Source organism: Apostichopus japonicus, chromosome 16, assembly GCF_037975245.1.
Source record: "Apostichopus japonicus isolate 1M-3 chromosome 16, ASM3797524v1, whole genome shotgun sequence".
NCBI classification, from domain to species: Eukaryota; Metazoa; Echinodermata; class Holothuroidea; order Aspidochirotida; family Stichopodidae; genus Apostichopus; species Apostichopus japonicus.
Genome location: NC_092576.1, coordinates 10,064,576 through 10,083,763, shown reverse-complemented (window position 1 = coordinate 10,083,763; position 19,188 = coordinate 10,064,576).

Below are 19,188 nucleotides of genomic sequence, written 5' to 3'. Positions count from 1 at the left end.
GAATTGTTCCCACCAGTTAGCTCAACAGACAGCTTTGTACCTATAAGGGAGTTGTCGCAGGTTCGAATCCTTGGTGGGTCATATAAAACTAGTATAGAAAAACTACTTTTATCCATGGGCAAGACTAACTGGATTAGTCAAGTGACTGCTGGACTATTCATTTAGGTCGCTTGACAAAAGCCTGGTCGATAGAGCATTGTTGAAAGACTAGCAAAAACTGGTCATGTGACTAATTGAATAAGTCAATTGACATCTTGACTAATCGTTTAGGTCGCTTGACTAAAGCCTGGTCGATAGAGGCATAATTGAATGACTAGTAAAAACTGGTCATGTGACTAATTGAATTAGTCAACTGACATCTTGACTAATCGTTTAGGTCGCTTGACTAAAGCCTGGTCGATAGAGGCATAATTGAATGACTAGTAAAAACTGGTCATGTGACCAGGTTTACTTAGTCATATGACCAGAACTATTTGGTCACTGGACCAAAAGTTAGTCAAGTGACTAGAATTAATTGGTCGATAGAAGCATTGTCTGGACTAATGTACTCTAGTCATCTTGACTAGATTATGTTTACAGTGTAGTAGTACCATAGTATGGGGGTAGTATCAATATAGTAGTACCATAGTATCATAGTAGCATCAATATAGTAGTACCATATTATCGGAGTAGTATCAATATAGTAGTACCATACAGTAGTATCATAGTAGCATCAATATAGTAGTACCATAATATCGGAAATAGTATGAATATAGTTGAACCATAGTACCATTGTAGCATCATTAAAGTAGTACCATAGTAGCATAGACTAGTAGCATCATTATAGTAATATCATACATACTAGTAATCAATATCATAGTAGTATATCGCTGTACTGTTTATTAGTCCAAAGGTAAATTTAAACTGACATCTTGTTTAAATTTGGTCTCACAAAACATGTTTATCGTGTAACATGAGACCATAGTTTGCATTTCATGAGGACATGAAAGTAAATACGAGCGATCGGAGATTGGAGGGCGCAGAGGAAGGGGCTTAGGGGGTTAGTGGGGCTGTTTGATAACATTTAATGCAGTACGGTCAACAGGCGATATCACGTGCTGTCCAGGCGAAACCATAAATGGCAATAAACATTGACATATATAGGTAAAGCTACAATAAATATTTCAAATTTCAGCTGAAGGACATATGAAAAACGTCACTTTCAAAAACTATCAAATTTCAGGAAAGTGTCTAATTTTAGTGAAGGCTCAGAGGATACATCGCAGTATCGAGATCCTCTATCAAAGAGTGGCTACTTCCGAACCTTCTATAGCAATCAACGGTTTTTGTAGAATGCTAACCTTTGAGGCCCGACCTTTGATATATACCGATACGATTACGAACGCCGTAAGCTTTCGAAAGTATCTATTTCCCTGGGGATCCTTCCAACGCTCCACACTGCTTTCAGAGACTGTGAATAATCACGCGGGTTTGCCTTGAGATGACTATTAGATGAAGATGGCTAAAGGCGCAGTTAGCAACTCGTTTAAAGGAGACATAAGCGCAAACATCATTATTGGTCTATGTGATAGAGCTAACTGTCATGAAAAACTCACCCCCCCCCCGCCTCCACCCACCCTCCCTCCCTCGCCCACCTCGACAGCCAAGGAGACACAAACGCAACCATTATTAGTGGTCTATGTGATAGAGATAACTGTCATGAACAACTCATACCCAATCCCCCCCCTGCCTCTACCCACTCTCCCTCCCCCACCTCCACAGCCAAGGAGACACAAACGCAACCACCATTATTGGTCTATGTGATAGAGATAACTGTCATGAACAACTCATACCCAATCCCCCCCCCCGCCTCCAACCACCCTCCCTCCTTCCCCCACCTCGACAGCCAAGGAGACACAAACGCAACCATCATTAGTGGTCTATGTGATAGAGATAACTGTCATGAACAACTCATACCCAATCCCCCCTTCCGCCTCTACCCACCCTCCCTCCCCCACCTCGACAGCCAAGGAGACACAAGCGCTACCACCATTATTGGTCTATATGTGATCGATATAACTGTCATGAACAACTCAACTCACCCCCTTCCGCCTCCACCCGCCCTACCTCCCGCCTTGCCATACGCCCAAATATAACCAAAGTGATATGGCCCTACTCTGTTTACGTACCATGGTAACCTTTACACACATATATTTATAGACTTGCATAGTGCTTATATATGTAGTGGTTAACCCACCAGTTGCAAGCGTATACGAACATTGTTGCCCTCTCAACTGTCGTCTATTAGAGAGAATTAACAAGACAGAGATTAATAGATTACATACCTCTTTGTATTCTTTTATCACCAGGGATGATCCCCGCAGTGACAGGGTAATGTTGTGGTGGGTGGTACCGTTCCTTTCTCTAACATCCCAGTAGTTTACTTGTTGGTATAGGCCTACCTTTGCACACCGTTGCTGCATCAGATTTTTCTCGGACGACAGCAAACATTTCTAACGAAAATATTAATAAAGCCGTCGTTGAGTGTATACTGTGTACGGTGATGTCCCGTTGGCAACTTCCGTAGCGTGGTATGCACGCAATATATACCTACAAAACAATCTTGTAAGTTTATGAACATACATCTGTACCGCGATCGTAAGCGGACTGCTACATCGCTCTATAGTTGTCGCTATACGGCGGTTTCGGTACTGTGTAAATTGGGAGAGTTAATATTTTGACCCTGAGTGGGTTTTTTAAGGTCAAATGTTTCACCTCTCTTTGCGTCGTCAAAAAAAAAGTGTCCAAAAGGATAAGAATTTATGTGTGTCGTGTAGGACTCAAATTACATGTCTGGCTTTGGTAATTACTTCGTAAAAAATAAATTAGCGTGAAACGGGAGAGTGTTTGGCATTGTATAGATTACTATAACCGTACCTTCCAAAAATTTGACGTCAAGGAGTTTATTGAGTTTCATTTCTGGGTATCTCAGTTTGAAAGAGTTCAAGCTTCAGATGGGAAGGAGGGGAGGGGATGATAGGGTGGGGGAATGTATGGTAGGAGACCGGGTGGAGGCGCATTTACGATCCCGCAAGAGGAACGGCGAGTGGAACCGTGCGACCAGGGGCGGCGATCTGTTTCAAATATTGGGGGGGACCTTTGCTTGGATGCAGGCAAATTACTATCAAAGCGGAGCGCCACCATTGGTTGGCGCGCAGCGTACAAGAAAATTTCTGGTTTTGATAGCCCCCCAGATCACCGGAAATGGCACTTCCCGGGCTTGAAAATGACCAACCAGATGTACACTTTGGCCTGAGAACCAAGTTTTTCCTAATAGTTTTTTTTTTCTTTTTCATTCATAACCTTTTTTCAAGATTGTCACCAGTCACATATCATGTTCGACCTCATTGCAGCTCCTGTGGATCATTGCTTTTGTAGGTAATTCTACGTAACGCCCCACAATACCCGCCAGCCCCACTTTTCCAGGTTTTAAGCCCATTATTTGTTCAGAATTTGAATAATAAATTCACTTCAAAACATACCCATAATGTTGCACAAAATTTCATCTATGGACAACCAATATAGAAAAACCCCCCTCAACCCTTAATAGACCGGTCGAAATTGCACGAGTAGAGGGAAGTATGATGAAGAATGTTGGTCAGGGAATTTTCCAAAATTCAGACACAGTTAAATTATTGGTGTACAAATATTAAAACCTCTTATAACGGCTACTATAAAACTTCGATATCATAGAAAATACCCGAAAAATATGCTCGAGGGGAGGGCAGTCTCCACCCTTCACCCCCCCCCCTCCCTTGGCTACGCACCTGCGGTAAGAAATCTTGTAGGAAACAGGCCAAATGGAAACCCAGTGAACCCATATCGATGTGGATCATATATCTATGATTGTACGTACTTACACTCATACACAAGATGCAAACCAAATTTCATTACAGATGTAGTCCGTCTAGCTATTCATTTCGAGAGAAAAAAGTAAAAACTACTTTCGGTCATATATTGTGACACGGTTAGACAGGCGCCTTGCGAGGAATTTGCCAAGGGAGGGGCAAAGCTTGTATGTAGACTTTCTAATTGTAGCGCCACCATAAGTTGGCGCGAAGCGCAAAAGAAAATTTTCGCCGAAAATGCCACCCAGATCGCTGGAAATGGCACTTCCCAGGCCTTGTAAGTTGCATCTAAGCATTTTCTATTTTGAAATTACTAGCGATATCATAAAAAAATACAAAACATATGCTTAAAAAAAACTATGCCACCAAATATTGGGGGGATATTAGATACTATATCCCCCCCACCTAAAATATTGGGGGGGACATGTCCCCCCGTCCCCCCATGATCGCCGCCCATGCGTGCGACTAGGTTGAGGTAGTAGAAGAATAGGGGAATGGTGGTGGGAAGCGAGTTGACCAGCGGCGTAACGCCTATGGGCTCGGACGGGGCAATCCCAGGGGCCCCCGACCAAAGGGGGCCCCCGCTGCACTGATTTACAGAACTTAGAAGAGGGGTACCTTTTTTTTCTTTTTTTGTTGTTGTTGAAACGGCACGTTTTCGTTGGAAAAGAAACTATAAACGAGACAATGGACATATTTGTCTGTGCGTGAATACGTTCGTCATAAATCATATGCCCCTGCAACTGCAAATCTCGTATCCTTCTTTCCGCACGACTGACTGAGGTACACACTGGAACTTGATAGGCTACGCTGGTACATATTATAGCGAAATCTAATCGATATGTTCGCTGACAAGAAGGCCAGGCTCAGTAAATTCAAGCTCTAGCCTTTCCAAGTTCTCGGGAATATGGATACCATTTGTCCACAGGAGTTACGCCACGGGTGGAAATATACATGTTTATGTTAATTGGACATTGGTCATTTGGTCTTATTGTCCTTTCAATCTCTTAATGTATTCTAGCTTTGCAACACATTTTTTCATGTTCCCAGTATGACAGACAAGGCGGACCAAAAATGTGTCTATGAACGCAGATTTTCCCCAAAATCTCAGTCGATAAAATCACCACGAAATGTTCCATATACGGCTTAGATTGCACCAGAGAGCTTGTAGAACCCCAGAGCTTCCAGTGCCCTAAGGCGGGCCCTGGATCCACGCTTTTGGGACTTCGCGCTCTGCGCTCGTGATGTGCGCTGCGCGCACATCGGTTGATTCTCCGCAGCAGCCAGGGGGCCCTTCCTTCCCTGGACCCAGGGGCCCCCAGACTCACCGTTACGCCGCTGGAGTTGACAGAGATGGAGTGACAGGGATGGGATGGGGGGGGGGGAGGGTTAGTTCGTTCTCTTTCACTTTACCAGTAATAATGCACAGATTGGGTCAACAAAATCTAAATGTTAAAAGAGAAAAGATACGAAAAAACCGATGTTTTACCAGTTATTTATCTCTTCCTTCTTTTTTTGTATGGAGCGGAGAAGATGGCTCGATTAGTAAATTGGTTCTCCCCCTTCGAATATCCTCCACACAAACTGCCCCACCCCCCCCCCCCCCCGTCTTTTACCAGTTTTCATGGGTCCGTATCACGTGGATACAATTGCAGTCATTCCGGGCAGATTCGAAAGACTATCCAAGATATTCACACTTCAGTCTCCCAGGGGCGAACCCATGATTACAGAAGAAACGAGGGAGTCATCCAGGGGTCATTAAAGTTTTTTTTTTCCATAGAGGTATATGCTGGTCGATACCCCCCCCCCCCCACCCACCTCCCCAATTCACCCTCCTCGATATAAAAATAATAATGTTAGATATATCTGAAGATGCATTACTGAGACTTGTTTAGACATAAATTAGCTTCTATATAAATTAGATCAAAGCGCAAGATTATGCAGCTAATAACTACCCTTAATTTTTCGCGTGAGGTTGACTAGGCAAGTGTACACCATAGCCCCCCCCACCCCTCCCCCACCCCAGATCCGCGTGTGGTCTTGACTCGCACCATATCACAGATGTAAAGTGATTGCGAGTCGTTCAAAAGATAACTGAGAACTTGAACCTGGCAAACTGAATGCATGCCCAAACACACGACATGTTACGTAAGGGTTTAAAGGTCACCCCTGGTAGCTGGGACACCCAGGGCCGTCTTAACGCATGGGCCCACTGGGCCCTGGCCCAGGGCCCCGCGATGTCAGGGGTCCCGCAATCGTAGTAACCCCATGTCTTAATCTGGGAGGAAAACTTATTGAATAGGCCATTATGCCTGATTGAATTCGATACTTGACAACTTGTGACGAGAGTTGGTGAAACACTTGAGAGTTTGACATTAAATATTCGAATCTGAGTTGGCAACCCTGGAATATACAATACCCCGAAGGCTTACAACACCAGTTGGTCATAGTTGGTCATAGGAACCTACGCTGGTCTCTCCTACTATTAACAGTACACTCAATTTACCTAATAGGTGATTTTATGTTTCACCATGAGAAGCATGCTATAAGTTCATGTTCCTCGGGCCCTACCTTAAAAATACTTCAGGTTCTTGGCGAATACGTTGCGTTAGATATAGTGTAAAACCGCCTAAACCTCCCTTTCATTTCTATGCATGATGGTTACAAATTGTACTGGGGAACGTTCATTTTCAAGGTTAAAACTAATCAAGAATAATCTCCGGAACAGAATGGGGCAACGGCGACTTAATAGGCTCTCTCTCATGTGCATAGAAAGCGACATCCTCAAACAGATTGACTTTCAGCCAATCATACAACAGTTTACGATCAAGAAATGCCGCCAGTTCCGTTAGTTTCCCGAGTTGAAAGACTCAACACAAGGTTGTTACAAATGGTGAGTCCAGTATTGTTAGGGAAGGGATGGAGGGCAACTGGAAGATTACTCTTCTATAATGTATTTCAGCTTTTAGATATATCACGTATGTTATTCAGCTAAAGTTTTATGCTTTATGCGCGACATAGGGAGGGGTGGTAAATGCAGGCATGTCTATGCTTGAGCGATTGTCAAGGATGTCAATTTTTCACGCAACTTTTTTCGAACTCACTTGATTGAGGGGCCCCGCTCCATTGCCGGGCCCAGGGCCCGGTGATCTCTTAAGACGGCCCTGGACACCAACCTAAGCTAAACCTTATCTAAAAGTTACAAAAAGATGTGAAAAGTATGTTATTTTATCATCATGTTCAAATCCAACAAATTCCAAATTACAGTCGATTACAAAGGAAACAGGATCACTTTCACGTGTTGTCCTGATATACGTGTGAACACGTATCGCCAATTCACAATTGTGTACAAAATGACGTTCTGAGGACCAATTACGGACAATGAACAAACATTTCTGCTTGCTTTTTTTTCATGGATATCTTTGATGCATTTATAGAAGTACATTCCCATCTTGAAATATAGCTGAAAAACAACTTTCCCATCAGCAAAGACAGAATCGAATCGTCTGTTCCTTTTGAAATTAACAGTGAGAAGTAGAAGAGCGCCACGGTTTTTTCATGCAGTGCCTGTTTGTGAAAAGTTGTGGCTGTAACTTCATAATGAAAATGCGCCACGTCCTTTATCAACATTAAAGGGTGTGAAGACTCGCGCACAAAGAAACGTCTATTGCCGGTAATCTGACCTAGTTTCGAATGAGGTGTAACAGAAGTGTTAGACACCACAATCGATCCAAGAAAATACACACACAGCTTGCTACCGTCGGTAATTAGACACTAGTGTACAGTCAGTACATACAGCTGCGGTCAATACCCACAGCACAGTGTACAAACATTACAGCGATGGACATCTCAGGTCCAGATTAAAGATAACAAGGTATCACGTTTCATAACTGTACTGTCTGCATTTTGTAGCGACACGAACAAAACGTCACTTGCAAGCAACAGAAAGTTAACTTTTTCAGATGGCCGCACCCGGTTTGGGGTGAGACTTCAATGCCTTTAACGGCTGGATTCTGTGTTTTCGTCTGTGACAATTGATTAGGAAGGTTGCTAAAGCATAATTATTTGTCTGAACTATACACCGTTTCACTAAAAAAACGCGGAATTTGGTGTCCCACGATTATAAATGTTATCTGATGTTCCTTCATTTTGTGTAACATTTGGCGTGTTTGCTTACGTTAATCGAACCACATGGTGCGGCTCTGGTCACGGTACGTGGAGAACACTGTAACTTGTTATGTAAACATGTTTAATACTGCTCCTTTAACTTAAAGAGTGACTGTATGCACAAAACTCGTTTTTGATATGTTGCAGATGGCTAAAAAGAAATGCTTAGTCTAGTTTGCAGCCCTATATCAATTGATAATACTTTTGGTCGAGAAATAATCCTTGAATTTAACATCTTAGGTTCATCAATTAAAATGGCTGGATTACGTAGTCTAATACACAGATCATCAAGTCAATTCTTTAAATCATCAACACAAACCACAACATGAAGAAGCAGACTTTAATGGCCTCAAATAACATGGTTTTGTTTTTCATATTGAGTTATAGACCATGTCACGTCTTGACATAAAAAGAATTTATAAAAGAAAGCGGAATCACAGGTTTGCTTGCACTGCGGAAGTGACGTCATCATCAATTTGGTATTAAAGGGGCATTCCAGTGATTTATCGTATTTAAAGGGGAACATCTTGAGAAAAAAAACGAATTAGCTATCTAAATTTTACTAACACTCAATTTTCCCCTTTTTTCTTGCACTATGATGAGATATTTATTAAATAAACAGCTATCGTATTTTAATGATTGGCATATGTCCATGGTCAACATATATATTTTAGACCATAATTTAGAGTTTTTGTGCTGTGCTTGGTAGTTATTTCCTACATGACATTGTGCTAACCATTTTTGCCAATCGGTGATAGCTTTGAAAGAAGATCCTTCCTCTTTAAATAATCAATCATCATCAAAGAATTAAATTGGTACTAAATTGCAGGTTGCATCGGAAACATTTGGTTTCCGCACATAGTGCACAGGTATATCAAAGGTCAGACAGTGTAGGCTGACACAACCCCTCATGATGTTATATCTGTTGCTGTTGCTTTTGCTTTAACTGTGGTCTGGTTAAGAAACTAACCCGTTCCCTACAAACGTTATGACGTATTTTCTCTTATACAGAAAATTACAAAATCGAGGATCCACAAATTAGTCTAGGCTATAAAAGCGTATGCCATGGGTAGATCCAGATGGGGGTCCAGGGATTAAATAATAAATATTTCCTCTTTCCTCCTTCTAACACCTCATTAAGAGTGGGCTGATGAGAGCGTAATTCACTATGAAATCTCAAAATAATGTGATGTTCATATACAACTTACAAAGGCTGGGAGGTGTCATTTCCCGCGATCTAGGAGGTATTTTGCTTAAAGCAAACACCGATGGTGGCGCTCCGCTTATATATAGATAGAGTCACAAACATATCTGCCAACCAGGGAAAAATATCTTGACCCCCCTGCAATACTTAGTCTGGCTATGGGCCTGATCTAACCCACGCCTTTGTTTTAAAAACCTGGGTCGGCCGATGTATACTAGTACTATTCTGGTATAGTTTGTATAGATTCGATATAGCTATATTAGAAATGTCCAACAATTTTTTGAATGAAAAAATGCCCTGACTCTCTTTTAGATAAACATTTGTTCTTGTCATAAATGACATCAATGCATAATAAAACTGGTGACAACTTCTGAATATGCTTTAGGGCACTAGAAAATGCAACGAGTTGTAATTAGAACTCTGCGGAACTTAGAAGGGGGAAAAAATTGTCGGAGTTTGAAAACTTGCCAACTTTCACAAACATGACAAAAACAGACAAAAATGCGTCTTCTCTGAAACACAAGGGACAAACCCTGACCTATATATTTTTTCCAGTTTGAAACCTCTGAAGACAACATCCGCTTGGTCCGAGAAAAGTATCTTTTCATCTTTGTCGGTTCTCATTAATTTCTTTGATTCAATTGTCTGTTTCAAATTATGAATCAACATTAAATTGATGGAACTAGGAAGCTCGTTTACAAACCGTTTTCAATTTGAATCTTTTATCAGTCCAATCCCCGAGCGAATTTGCTCGAAGAAAATCTAACGAAAACAACCGAAAAAAAAAGACACAAACATATCGCAAATTTTTGGCGGTTATGAAGTAATTGCCTGCGGCGAAAAATTATCTTCCCAAATAGTTTGTGGAAATTGTTTGAATTTTGATGTGTCTTTATTATGACAGACAGTCGTACACGACCAGTGGGATATAAGGCTTGACCATGTCACTAATGCTAAAATATGCTATAACAGCTATAGCGCACAGACAAATTTGCTAGGGATATGCTTTACAACTCAGAGATCTAGTGCACGGAGTTCATGGGTTGGAGTTCGCGAAAACTGCAACATTTCTAGATAATCAAGTCTTGAGTTCTCATAGCGATTGTAAAGCACAAAGATCACGACAGGAATTTAATAATTTTTAAGGAGGATGGGGTAAGTGATAAATATACCCTTTCTCCCCTCCTCCCCCCCCCACCTTCCACCCACGGTGTTTTGTAAGCATTCGAATGATCAATCACGATAAATTAAAAGTCGATTGAAATCACAACAGTTTCTTAGAGTTTCATTCCACCAAATGAAACAAGTCAACAAAACGAGAAGGGAATGTTTCTAATTTACACCTTTGGAAACAACTATTTGTCATGGGCGTAGATAGCTTTGCTGAGGTGGACGCGGGAGGGGGGGCGGGGACGAAACCCGTCAGATCAATCGAAGATGACGTCACATGGGAACCAGGATGACGTCATACTACAACACATTGTTATCAATACCCGGATATCCGGAATATAGTCAAATCAGTTCGATTCAGTCTAGAGACTATCAACAGTATTCAACGGTATTCAACGGTATTCAACGGTGTTCATCAGTGTTCAACAGTGTTCAACAGTGTTCAACAGTACTCAACAGTACTCAACAGTATTCAACAGTATTCAACAGTATTCGTGAGACATTGGACGACAGTATATTCCGACTTACCGTTTTCTTCTTACACGTGCATAGTGATTTCCATGACAGTTATTATTTTATTATCAGAGGCCTGACAAGTTGGGAGGTATTTTGTGTTACGTCACCTAACAGCTCAAAAAAACACATTCAATGTTACCAGAGATTGGATGTATTCATCATCATTTGAAATAACCCTTGACGTCAAGCTTTTCCTTGAAGCATATTAATTATTTAGTGATTTCGGTATTGATAAGGAATTCGCGACTAACTAACTAAAATGTAACCAAGGTATAGCTTCAATTATGCTTCTTTTAGCGCGTGCATCGTTCCATTTCCAGCTAAAGAAAAAAAAAACTGAAAAAAAAAACATTTGTGTAAAAGTATAAGAGGGCCTGAAGTTTCAATCTTAGCAGGATCTTCTTCAGAGGCTGAAATAAAAAGAGGCTGAAATTAAACACTTTGTTAGACTAATACTGTCAAAATATAGCAGCAAATAACGACAAAACCATAGGGGGGAAAATTCTTCAACCTTTCTCTGTGTGTAGGTTTGACTTTCAGCCGTCCAATTAGGCTATTACAAAAAGCATGCATCAGGGGTCAAAGACCCCAGGTTGAAGTTAGATCACGAAAATATCCCATCATTTCATACGAAATATCACGTTTTCGAAACTGAAACCAGTGGGACATCGCAGAGAGAGAGCAACGTGTGTCGCTTCATCGACACAATATCACAGTAAGTATAGTAACTCTATTTTCCATAGCCAAGGCTGTGTCGAATGAAGCCTACTATGACATTGTCAGCATAAGGTTGGCTTGCCCAAATGTACTGGTTAAAAACAACTTGTGCGTCTGTGTGTGTGTTATAATGGGTGAGGGGGGGGAGCCTCAGTATCGCTGAACTGGGTCAAACGTTCCATCTTTAGTGCATCTTTAGCGTGTTCACTTTGAATGTGGTGTAGGTTGCCATAAACCGTATACCAACGTACGCATATACAGTTCGTGCCCGGAAAGTGGCAATGCAATAGAATGTGGGTACGCCTCACAATCTCGTTTATAAAAGTATAAAAATGAAACCATTATACTGTTACATGTATGTATGTATATACCGTAACTATTTAACAGACTAATGTGGAAAAAAAACCTGTATGGGTGACAACATTTTGTGAATCGCTTCGAAATTCATTCACTATTCAGTTCTTAACATTGACGTAGTGGAAATATCTAAGAGGTTGATCAATTTCATCACAAAGTGTTATTTTATTGAGTTCAAGTTGAAGTTAAAAATGGCTACTTTTTTTGGTAAATTTGTTGACCAAACTCAATATGCCACTCTCTCTCTTTCAAGTCTTACCATCGTCATTTCACTACAGGCATGCGCACTATAGCTTCGATAACTATAGCAATGACGTCATCTTCTTCATATTTCGCTTATATGGAAAAAGAAAGTAGAACAATGAAAAAATCAGATTATGAGGTCAAGTTTTAATATTAACAAAGTCACGCAATGGTGGTCGGGTGAGAACCAGCGGACACCCAACGAAGTAACCATGGCCACGTATACGGGTTTCTTGGAATGATACATTAAGTATAAATATCCGGATTTCAAGCAGTTGTTTTTATGGCTCGGTAGGGTATATCCGGGAATTGGATTAAATTGATCGATTATTACTCCCAAAACTATATTGCAAATTTATGGACAAAAATAAGACATCCCCTTAAACCTTTTCAGAGAGTGGACATCAACAAAATTGCTTAAAATGACTTAAAATCTCAAACTTTCGTCGGTACAGAAAGGCTTGTCCACGTGATATGTTGGTAGTATGCGGCCTAATTTCCTACGGTGCAATATCATAGAATTTTTTATTTATATTTTTTAAAGTATTTTAGATGACAATTAAGAGACACTTTTTCTACCAAAAGTGAACAAACAGGTGTGATGTCAAAGATATACATTGACATATACAAGATGGTTTCTTTTTGTTCTTATTCAACTCTTCCAGTTGTCCATTTTCCAACACGAGTGCACCACATCAGCCATATCCCGACTTCGGTTTGATGACGTGACCATTTCTCAACAGTCGAAATTGCCGTCTGTGTTGACACTACGCCCTCTCAAGAAACTTTGCTATGCAAATTATTGAGGAGCCATGGCCCTCCAGTCCCCCCACCCCCCACCCCCCACCCCCACCCCCCCCCCCATATGATCAAGTCTAAATATGACATCATCGAACCACACGTGGTTCAATTCTTGATGTGTTTCGTTGTTTATTACCAATGCTTGTTTTCTTGTAATGGAGATGGGTGTTGCAACTGCTCTATTAAAAATATCCTCTTAATTTGGACATAATGACGTCATTGATTTCAGAGTCAACATATGTTAACATATGTTAACATATGTTAACATATATGACAACATATGATGAAAAAAAAAATGGGAGTAAAGTAAAATATTTTCAGATCCTAAAGTGGCAATATGATATCACATTTTTTACTAAATAACACCCGCTAGACACGAGTTTTAAACTACAATATTCTCCCAATAGGAGCAAGATATTTCTTTGCTGTTTAGGGGTGGAGTTGGGAGAGGGGGAAATATTTCTTTGATGTTTAGGGACGGGGTGGGGGAAGGGAGATTGTTCTTCACAAAGATCGCTGTCATATGAAAAAAAGAACTTGATGGTTGGGTTTGTGCCGCCCCCTTTAATGGGACGAGTGTGGTATACCAGAAGATTATATCAAAGTATAGCGCGAAATGCAAGAGCCAGTTTAAAATTGGAACCGTTTGACCCTTATATCTTGAAGGTCAATTCATTAGAGGGTATACATAAAGCACGACAACACTGTTGTTGTTGTTGTCGGACCTTAACTATGATTCCACACCTGTTTGCTTCAATTTCACAAATATAAGGGCTATAAAACAGACGAATTTTTCAACTATCATTGTATGTATGTATGTATATATATATATATATATATATATATATATATATATATATATATATATATATATATTTATATATATATATATATGTGTGTATATATATATATATATATATATTGCGTTAGGTAATTTATAATCCGCATTTCGTTTACGGGATAAAAAAAACTTTTACTCACGAATGTCTTGATACTTACAAAAAGAACATGTGTTAGGCATACTTACATTGTCTGAATTTAGGGGTGAGCAACGCTATATTTTCTTTTCTCAAGGCAACAATGTTAATGTACGGTACAAGATGGCACTCGAATCTATGTAAATGAATATATTGCAACATTCAAGCAGGGAAGTACATCCCATATTTCTCCGGTATACATGTAAGAGAGCTGCATCGCGAGAGGGGCGGAGTCATGACCCAAAGGGGAACGTGACCCATCCCCGCACCATGCACTCCCACCCACTCCCAGGTTTGGGTGAAACCTCAAAACTGCGCATTTAGATAAATAAAAAGTTCCAAATTTTGTTAATAGAAATACCCGATTCTATTTTCGTAGTTCAAAGCAATCAAAAATATCATAGAACCCTCCAGAGTGTTACACTACCTAACCACATTTCCACCTCCCGGATAGGAGTTTAAGTGGGTGGGAGGGGTGAGGGGGGGGGCTCTAACCTGTCACACAGCAAAGTTTGCTGCTTCTTATATATAAATATATTTTTGTTTTCACTCATAATTTGAACAACTACTATTACTTTAATAATACTGATGACAGACGGACATTTCCTCCAGGGGGTTTCCGTGAGAGGAGACGCTATTTTGCAGTCAAGGGCAGGTCGCGATCTTTGACCTCGCACAGGCGCAGGCCACCACAGGGGGATATATAGTAATATATATAGTAATATATAGTAATATATATATATATATATGTATATATATATATGTATATATATATATATATATATATATAATTATTTAATTATTATTAATATTATATTTTAGTTTTCCCGATATTATTATGTTTCACTATTCGTCATCTTGCTGTCACCCCCCCCCCCCCCTACCTAAATCCTTGTCTCACAACTTAGTATCATGGCGCTATTACAGTATAGCTCCATACTAATATAGATGATTGTGTAATAACGTTGTAGCACAGACCGTATCGGTATAGTAGTATTTCTATTGCAATGTAGGCCTACTAATCACGCTACAATCGTACCAGTAAAAAGTAATGGGTACGGAGCACGGGCAGAAATTAGGTAATCCTGGAGAAACAAAACCTATGAATACTTGTCCAACCGGGATCTTTTTCCTACAGAAATTTCACCCTTCCCGCGCCTACGACCCCCCCCCCCGCCCGTCCTTCCAATCTTGCCTGAGTTTTTCCCGCAGGACAAACTGTCCCATACGGACCTTTTTTTCCAACAACTCCGTACGGCCTAAGTTTACTATGACACCGGCATACTACGTTATACACAGCTGTTGATGCATGGAACACCCAACAGAATAATGCTCAAACAGGAATATTCAATATTATTTTTATTAGTTATTGTTTCTCTTTGAAATAACGATACTGACGTGTGTCAGTGACAGTTTCACAGTGACACGAACCGGCTGCGATGACGTCACAGACAAAGGGGTTTCCACGCTTGCAGCCTGAAACGTTTATTGTGTGTTTTATTGATGGTTATTGATGGTTAACGGGACTCTTTGATATAGCACATTACTTAATGTTACTAATTCGGGAATTTTACCTCATTCGCTAGTGCCTAAAGAGTTGGCTTTGTCGATCAAGTTTAAATAAAGGCCTATACTTAAAGGGATTTGTCATTTGAAATTCTTAATTTAATATGAAAGTATACATATAAAGATTGTTGTCATTCGTCGTTAATATGCGTAATAAACCTAATAACATCCTACTTTTACAAGAAATTCGAGGGCCTGGGGTCTTGATCTTAACAGGATCTTATTCAGCCTGGTGGCAGTCTGTAGTCTTATTCTGAAGAAGATCCTTGTAAAAACGAAAGTTCAAGCCTTAAAACTGTTACATATTAACCTTTAGACACACTGTAAGCATTTTTTCGCAATAGATCAGCATATTGGTAACACTTTTGTTTAATCTCCCTCCCTTGTTCCTGGAATTACTAAAACATTCTAGGGGTTTCAACAGGCGGCATGCATATATATGAATATATATAAACATGACGTTTATAATGTGTATCCTATCAAATGCTTTGTAGCGGGACGTTAAAGCCTGGCAGTCGTCACAACCATAGGCGTAGGAGCCCAATTTGATTTGGGAGGCTGTAACGACTTGCCATACCCCCCCCCCCCCCAAAAAAAAACTCACATTTTTACTCGCGCTCTGCGCGCGTTCAACATGTTAATAGGCATATCATATAGGCACGCATCGGTTTTAACATCACATGCCAATCGCATACAATCATTTGCCGTGTTTTTACCCTTCCATATTGGTTATAATTATTGGGGAAGTCGTTACAATAATAATGATCATAATAATATCAGTTTAACCATTGAAAAACACATTGCAAATTTTATTTCTTTCAGTAGGTGCCCGAACAATTCTCAGCATATTGCCCGAATTTTCACACAAAAAAAAATTGGTTGGGGAGGCTGCAGCCCCCCAGCTCCCCAGCCCCCGCCTTCTACGCCTATGGTCACAACTGAATGATAGTCGACTGGCAATTATTGCATATTCATTAGATGAATATAGCGAGGCGGACTCCCGATATGGTTTGCAAACCGTCTCAGTTTATGTTATATACCTGCAGCATATGAACATATTGAAGTATACAGGGAAATTCCCTTGATGGAAAGAAACATAAAATATACTTCATATGCATTAATTATTCACACGATTTGGTTTTGTGTTGTGTTATTTCCGTATCGCCACATATTGATGTCTGGCCATACAATCGATGCATATAGAGTATATAGGTATAAAGCAAATAGGTGTAAAGTCATCTGACGGGCCCGTAGTGAAATATGTTGTACTCAATCCAATACCACAAGGCTTAGGAAGTTATCTATAGTAATCTCGTGACAAATATGGATATTTGACAATATTATATGGGAAATAAAAGATGAGAAAGTTCGACATCTTGTCCATCTGTTATTTTAGAATTATCCTAGAATCATAAGTTATAAGAGCTGTATATATCTATATATATCAAGATTTATATAGCCTATTTCTGCGGCCGCAATAATCAGTAAACGTAGGGTTTTGAAAGCAATATCGCGAGCCGTCGAACATTATTATTGCTCACTGTCCACAGACAATGTGCTCGCGGGCCGCATACTACCCACGGGCAGCTCTTTGTCCACCTCGGACTCAAAGTATCAGTTAAGCGAAACTGTTGATCCTTAAAAGGTGTGAAGGCTCGCGCAAAAAAAAAACGTCTAATGCCGGTAATCTGACCTAGTTTCGAATGAGGTGTTATAACAGAAGTGTTTGACATCACCATCGATCCCAGAAAATACACACACAGCTTGCTACCGTCGGTAATGAGACACTAGTGTACAGTCAGTACATACAGCTACGGTTAATACCCACAGCACAGTGTACAAACGATACAGCGATGGACATCTCATGTCCAGCTATAGATAACAAGGTTTTTCATTACTGTCTGCATTTTGTAGCGACAAGAGAAAAACTTCACTTGCAAGCAACCCGGAAAGTTAACTTTTTAAAGATGGCGGCACGCTGTTTGGGGCCAGTCTTCAATGCCTTTAAAGGCCTTTGCGCTAAATATAGATGGCTATATTCACTCCTCCCACTGTCCGACTGTAAATTATCACTCCTCTGTCTTCTCGGTTCGGCAACTAATTCACATAATTACAGTTACTGCTGCAAATTTTAGGGTCTTGTACCACAGTAAAAACTGGATCGTGCTGATAAATCTGATACATCGGAAGCATCTGCTATTACTATAGGATTACAGTAAGAACTGAGGATGTTTGTAATCCCAACTGGATTTGTTGGGATTACACACATCCTCAGTTCTTACTGTAATCTTAATAGCACATGCTACCGATAGCACGATCCAGTTTTTACTGTGGTACATATTTGTATAGTAGTTACTGTGTTCTCTGTGTGTGTCTGGTGAATTCGGGTACGGAGATGAATAGATTAGGTTAAGTTCGGCTCTTCGGAATGAATATGCATGTTGTCCGAAGAGCCGAACTTAACCACTCCAACGGTTGGCAACTTGTGGTATAAGAGCCTAAGAGAGGGAGAGAGAGATATGGGTGTTGTTTAAGCATAATAAAAGATTACTTGACTGGTTTGACAACCGTCCCTTTGTCATAAAAAATCGTACATTGGGAAAAACAGATGTGAACACTTGCAGGGTAATCCCCCTCGTGGAAAATGATTACGTCACTCATATGAGGGGGAATATTGGAAATTTCTTCATTAAAGATGCGTGTGTACGTGTTATTTCCAACATTGTCACGTTTTTACAGTACAATCTACATTATCCACTACATAGGTGGGGCAAAGGTTGTACGGAGAATCGAGGTTGTAACATTGTACTGTGTTTTGTTATTGTAACATCGCCGGTTATAGCCTAGTATGAGTTTATAGTTGTCCAGCATGTAAAACTGGTTTGACTCCATTGACTTTTCATACTGACGAAAGGGCACAATCACCATTTTTGTACAGGTGAGGGTGTGGTGGACGGGGTATGGGAGGGTGGTGGTGGGTCTCAGATGTAATATCGTCCAGTCTGAGGGGATGGGTGACGCCACCCCTCCTTATTGCAAAACTTTGGCACATTTAGCGCTAACATATTGGGTAAGTTTTAAGTTGTGTTTACTGTCGTGCGTTTTACCTTCAAGTTGTTGCAGTTAGTGTTTGTATATATGTGTATATATATATATATAAAAACATATGTATGTATATATATATATATATATATATATATATATATATATAGCCTATATATATATGTTTATATATATAGTATATATATAGCATGAGTAAACGAGGGACAACAGCATGGGTACGAGTACAACAGTATGAGTATGTGTACAACAGCATAAGACTGAGTACAACAGCATGAGTACGAGTACAACAGCATGAGTATGGGTACAAGTTCCCGTTTGTAATGAGTACAATTACGATTTCAAGGCTATAACCGCGAGTATACGCGTACCGTACTATCACCTTGCTTTAGTATGCCAACAATATAAACCGAAGACTTTGAACCTAGTCATCGAGTGTAAAAAATGAGTACTTTTATAGGGACTCAATACGAATCCACTTGTCAACATCAACGCGATCTTTAATTAAATCGCATACCACACA